Below are 7157 nucleotides of genomic sequence, written 5' to 3' on the forward strand. Positions count from 1 at the left end.
CAATTTGCATTTACAAGAGCACCCAGTATGAAGATACAGAGCTTTACAAGTGGCACCTGTAAAGGGTTAAAAAAAATAAACAACTCTGAAAGAGCTGCAGGCACAGAAGGAAAATTTGTAAGGGCCAGATAACCAGTGACGCACTAACAGTTGCGCGTATCTGGTTTATCATGGCTGTTTGCGCGCATTTGAAGAAGCGTGCGTATTACAAGGTGAAAGTAAACTTGTTCATTCGAGTGCAATTGAATTGAACGCACTTGTGTACATATGTATTTATATGTGTATACATGTATTTACAGTCATATATGCACATAAATACATGTGTATACATATATAGACATACAGTATATATATATATATATATATATTATATTTATATATATATATATATATATAATATATATATATAAAAAAGTGCAATCCCTTTGCAGTTAAGTAGCTGAAAACATGTAGAATCATTTATATGCAATATTAGTGTTTAACTGTGTTTTTACTGTACATATTTCACATTTCAATGTTCTTTACATAGGGGAATATGTTCTAAGTAATTTTAAATAGGTATTATATATGTTATCTATATATATATATTATATATATATATATATATATATATATATATATATATATATATATATATATGTATATATCTAAACCTATTTATAATTATATATATATATATATAATATATATATATATATAATATATATATATATATAATTTATATATATATATATATATATATATATAATTATATATTATACCTTATATATAGATATATTTTTACCAAAAAAACATCATATATTATACAGTGGGGCAAAAAAGTATTTAGTTAGCCACCAATTGTGCAAGTTCTCCCACTTAAGAAGATGAGAGAGGCCTGCAATTTTCTTCATAGGTATATCTCAACTATGAGAGACAAAATGTGGAAACAAATCCAGACAATCACATTGTCTGATTTGGAAAGAATTTAATTGCAAATTATGGTGGAAAATAAGTATTTGGTCAATATCAAAAGTTCATCTCAATACTTGTTATATATCCTTTGTTGGCAAACGTTTTCTGTAAGTCTTCACAAGGTTGTCACACACTGTTGCTGGTATGTTGGCCCATTCCTGCATGCAGATCTCCTCTAGAGCAGTGATGTTTTGGGGCTGTCGCTGGGCAACACAGACTTTCAACTCCCTCCAAAAGTTTTCTATGGGGTTGAGATCTGGAGACTGGCTAGGCCACTCCAGGACCTTGAAATGCTTCTTACAAAGCCACTCCTTTGTTGCCCGGGCGGTGTGTTTGGGATCATTGTCATGCTGAAAGACCCAGCCACATTTCATCTTCAATGCCTTTGCACTCAAAATCTCACGATACATGGCCCCATTAATTCTTTCATGTACACGGATCAGTCGTCCTGTTCCCTTTGCAGAGAAACAGCCCCAAAGCATGATGTTGCCACCCCCATGCTTCACAGTAGGTATGGTGTTCTTTGGTTGTCTCTGGTGTCCTTCAACAGCAATTTGGTCTTCACCATAGTGGAGTTTGGAGTGTGACTGTTTGAGGTTGTGGACAGGTGTCTTTTATACTGATAACAAGTTCAAACAGGTGCCATTTATACAGGTAATGAGTGCAGGATAGATGAGCCTCTTAAAGAAGAAGATACAGGTCTGTGAGAGCCAGAAATCTTGCTTGTTTGTAGGTGACCAAATACTTATTTTCCACCATAATATGCAAATAAATTCTTTCCAAATCAGACAATGTGATTGTCTGGATTTGTTTCCACATTTTGTCTCTCATAGTTGAGGTATACCTATGATGAAAATTACAGGCCTCTCTCATCTTCTTAAAGGGACAGTTTACTCAAAATCTTTCTCCCCTTTAATTTGTTCCCAATGATCCACTTTACCAGCTGGAGTGTATTAAATTGTTTACAAGTAGCTCCTTTACCCTTATATTGGCATTTGAAATAGTTGATTTAGCCAGTGGTATCCCCCCTATTCTGAAAGTTTTTGGCCGCAGGTCCAAGCTATAGATAAGCTTTGTAAACACAGCCAGCAGAATAAATTACACTCCCAGTGGGCTATAGCAGAGATAAGGTAATAAAATGTTGATTTTTCCATTGTTCTCTCCAAGTACTGGTGATTGTTTTATGGACAGATATAAGATAAAGAAGCATGTATATGTACATAATGTGATACAGTAATGAGATCTTATTATATCTACAAGATCAACCCATTTTATTAGGTTGTGGCTTCAAAACACAAAAGCAGAGCTTTAATATACACAAATAAGCCTTAAAACGCTAATTTCCATACATTTTTTACTCTGCAGTTGGTAAAAAAAGCAATTGTAAACACATTAAGGGAAAAACTATTTTACAGTGTACTGTCCCTTTAAGTGGGAGCTGACTAAATACTTTTTTGCCCCACTGTATATATATATATATATATATATATATATATATATATATATTTATATATATATATATATATATATATATGTATTTTTGAATAAACAGCTATGTGAAGAACATTGGAATGTGAAATATTTCGAGTTTTCGCGACTTGTTGGGTGTTAGGTTTTTCTTCCACTTTTCACACTTCAAGTCAATGGGAGAATACCTTAACGAGGTTGCGATATTGCATCTTCGGCTTTTTGTATGCACTGGCATAGCATGCAAGCAAAAACTTTTTACTTTCCACTTGTAATAAGCGCAGTAACTGATGCAAGCAAAAAAATTGAAGTCTAGCACAGTTAGGGAATGAGTGTGAGCAGTACAGGTGGCCCTCGGTTTACGCCGGTTCAATTTGCGCCATTTCAGAATAACAACCTTTTTTTCAGTCATGTGACTGCTATTGAAAAGCTTTTGGAAAGCAATGCACTAATTAAAATAGCCAGTAGATGGAGCTGTCCGCTTGTTTTGCAGCAAAGTTATGCAACTTAACAGCCTTATATTGATCTGTGTACACAGATCAGACCAGGTCTATCAAGCAAAATTTAGCAGGCACTTCCCTATTAACTTCCTGTCCAGCTGCTTGAGGTGAGGGTGTCTAACTGCTTATTAATCACTGCTGATTAAAATGCATAGAATAGGTGCAGACCCAATATTATCTAACATGCTAACAAAGCAGATAACTGATTGCAGAAAAATGCAAGTAAAAAAACGTTTTTGGTTATTAAACTTAGTTTGATGATGTTGCAATCTGTTGTGTGATAATTTTTTTAGGTGACGTTTAGCAAATGTTTTTTGTTCATTAAACTTAGTTTGATGATGATGCAATCTATATTATTAGGTTTATAATGCTGTTTAGCATTTAAAGTCTTCATTTCAAAGCTATTAAAAATAATGTATTAGGTGTTACTTATGCCAATTTTGAGAGGGGCCTGGAACCTAACTCCCTCACTTCCCATTTACTTACATTATAAACTGGGTTTCAATTTACAACGGTTTCAATTTACAACCATTCCTCCTGGAACCTAACCCCGGCGTAAACTGAGGGCTACCTGTATATAGCGCTCCACTTATAATATAGCCCTAACATGGTGAGTAGTAAACATTATGTTGTAGTTGTGTCTAGCAGTTTAATATCCCTTAGAGAAACAATTAAGTCAAAATTAATCTTTCATGATTAGAATGCACATGCACTTAAAAAAATATTTTTTGTCTAATTTAAATTTGCTTAATTTTGTTTGTTGAAGAGTTACCTAGGTAGGCTCATAGGAGAACAGCAGTGTGCCCGTGTCTTTAGCACTCTATGGTAGCAGTGTTTGCAACAATGTTTATAGCAATCTTATAAGCACTCTATAGTAGCAGTGTTTGCAACAATGTTTATAGCAATCTTATAAGCACTCTATAGTAGCAGTGTTTGCAACAATGTTTATAGCAATCTTATAAGCACTCTATAGTAGCAGTGTTTGCAACAATGTTTATAGCAATCTTATAAGCACTCTATGGCCTAGATTTAGAGTTTGGCGGTAGCCGTGAAAACCAGCGTTAGAGGCTCCTAACGCTGGTTTTAGGCTACCGCCGGTATTTGGAGTCAGTGATTAAAGGGTCTAACGCTCACTTTTCAGCCGCGACTTTTCCATACCGCAGATCCTCTTACGTCAATTGCGTATCCTATCTTTTCAATGGGATCTTCCTAACTCCGGTATTTAGAGTCGTGTCTGAAGTGAGCGTTAGAAATCTAACGACCAAACTCCAGCCGCAGAAAAAAGTCAGTAGTTAAGAGCTTTCTGGGCTAACGCCGGTTCATAAAGCTCTTAACTACTGTGCCCTAAAGTACACTAACACCCATAAACTACCTATGTACCCCTAAACCGAGGTCCCCCCACATCGCCGCCACTCAATTAAATATTTTTAACCCCTAATCTGCCGACCGCCACCTACGTTATCCTTATGTACCCCTAATCTGCTGCCCCTAACACCGCCGACCCCTATATTATATTTATTAACCCCTAATCTGCCCCCCACAACGTCGCCGCCAGCTACCTACAATAATTAACCCTAATCTGCCGACCGCAAAGCGCCGCCACCTATGTTATCCTTATGTACCCCTAATCTGCTGCCCCTAACACCGCCGACCCCTATATTATATTTATTAACCTCTAATCTGCCCCCCACAATGTCGCCGCCAGCTACCTACAATAATTAACCCCTAATCTGCCGACCGGAGCTCACCGCTATTCTAATAAATTTTTTGATCGGAACAGCCAATAGAATGCGAGCTCAATCTGATTGGCTGATTCCATCAGCCAATCAGAATATTCCTACCTTAATTCCGATTGGCTGATAGAATCCTATCAGCCAATCGGAATTCGAGGGACGCCATCTTGGATGACGTCCCTTAAAGGAGCCGTCATTCGTCGTCTAGTCGTCGGTTGAAGAGGATGTTCCGCTTCGGCTTGGAAGAAGATGGCTCCGCTCCAGAAGAAAGAAGATTGAAGATGCGGCTTGATAGAAGACTTCATCCCGATGATGGACTTCCGACTTCAGCCCGATGATGGATTTCTTCAGCCGCCGCTTGGATCCAGACTTCAGCCCGAGGATGGACATCACTCTTCAGCCCCCCCGCTTGGGCTTGGATCAAGACTCTGGACGGATCGTGAACCTGGTATGGTGAAGATAAGGTAGGAAGATCTTCAGGGGCTTAGTGTTAGGTTTATTTAAGGGGGGTTTGGGTTAGATTAGGGGTATGTGGGTGGTGGGTTGTAATGTTGGGGGGGGGTATTGTATGTGTTTTTTTACAGGCAAAAGAGCTGAATTCTTTGGGGCATGCCCCGCAAAGGGCCCTGTTCAGGGCTGGTAAGGTAAAAGAGCTTTGAACTTTAGTAATTTAGAATAGGGTAGGGCATTTTTTTATTTTGGGGGTCTTTGTTATTTTATTAGGGGGCTTAGAGTAGGTGTAATTAGTTTAAAATTGTTGTAATTTTTTCTAATGTTTGTAAATATTTTTTTATTTTTTGTAACTTAGTTCTTTTTTATTTTTTGTACTTTAGTTAGTTTATTTAATTGTATTTATTTGTAGGAATTGTATTTAATTTATTTATTGATAGTGTAGTGTTAGGTTTAATTGTAGATAATTGTAGGTATTTTATTTAATTAATTTAATGATAGTGTAGTGTTAGGTTTAATTGTAACTTAGGTTAGGATTTATTTTACAGGTAATTTTATTATTTTAACTAGGTAACTATTAAATAGTTCTTAACTATTTAATAGCTATTGTACCTGGTTAAAATAATTACAAAGTTGCCTGTAAAATAAATATTAATCCTAAAATAGCTACAATGTAATTATTATTTATATTGTAGCTATATTAGGGTTTATTTTACAGGTAAGTATTTAGCTTTAAATAGGAATAAGTTATTTAATAAGAGTTAATTAATTTCGTTAGATTTAAATTATATTTAATTGGGGGTGTTAGTGTTAGGGTTAGACTTAGCTTTAGGGGTTAATACATTTATTAGAATATCGGTGAGCTCCAGTCGGCAGATTAGGGGTTAATGTTTGAAGTTAGGTGTCGGCGATGTTAGGGAGGGCAGATTAGGGGTTAATACTATTTATTATAGGGTTAGTGAGGCGGATTAGGGGTTAATAACTTTATTATAATAGCGGTGCGGTCCGCTCGGCAGATTAGGGGTTAATAAGTGTAGGCAGGTGGAGGCGACGTTGTGGGGGGCAGATTAGGGGTTAATAAATATAATATAGGGGTCGGCGGTGTTAGGGGCAGCAGATTAGGGGTACATAGGGATAATGTAAGTAGCGGCGGTTTACGGAGCGGCAGATTAGGGGTTAAAAATAATATGCAGGGGTCAGCGATAGCGGGGGCGGCAGATTAGAGGTTAATAAGTGTAAGGTTAGGGGTGTTTAGACTCGGGGTACATGTTAGGGTGTTAGGTGCAGACGTAGGAAGTGTTTCCCCATAGACAACAATGGGGCTGCGTTAGGAGCTGAACGCGGCTTTTTTGCAGGTGTTAGGTTTTTTTTCAGCTCAAACAGCCCCATTGTTTCCTATGGGGGAATCGTGCACGAGCACGTTTTTGAGGCTGGCCGCGTCCGTAAGCAACTCTGGTATCGAGAGTTGAAGTTGCGTTAAATATGCTCTACGCTCCTTTTTTGGAGCCTAACGCAGCCATTCTGTGGACTCTCAATACCCGTGGCCGGACTTTTGGCCGACGGACACTTGGCCGACGGACATTTGGCCGACGGACATTTGGCCGAAACACAAGTGGCTGTCAGATAACAGTCCGGCACAAGATAGATAGATTTGATAGATAGATAGATACATAGATCAATAGATGCAATAGATACATTTGATAGATACGATAGATAGATAGATTTGATAGATAAATAGATAGATTTGATAGATAGATAGTTTCCCAGACAGAGAATTACAAAACGTGCGGCCTAGGACCCATGGTAAGGTTCCCAGAGGCAGTTGCGGCGCCGAGGCTGTGATTAGAACAGAGCACTCTGGTAACGCATCTGCCCTCGGCCGAAATCGGAACATTCTTTAGCTTTCTGTCTGTCAGCCAAATGTCTGTCGGCCAAATGTCCGTCTGCCAAATGTCCTTCTGCCAAAAGTCTTTCTGCATTTTGTCAGAGCACCCTCAATACCAGAGTTATTTTAAAGGTGCGGCCAGAAAAAAGCCAGCGTTAGCTACGCGGG

Source organism: Bombina bombina, chromosome 1 (genome assembly GCF_027579735.1).
Source record: "Bombina bombina isolate aBomBom1 chromosome 1, aBomBom1.pri, whole genome shotgun sequence".
Lineage (NCBI taxonomy): Eukaryota > Metazoa > Chordata > Amphibia > Anura > Bombinatoridae > Bombina > Bombina bombina.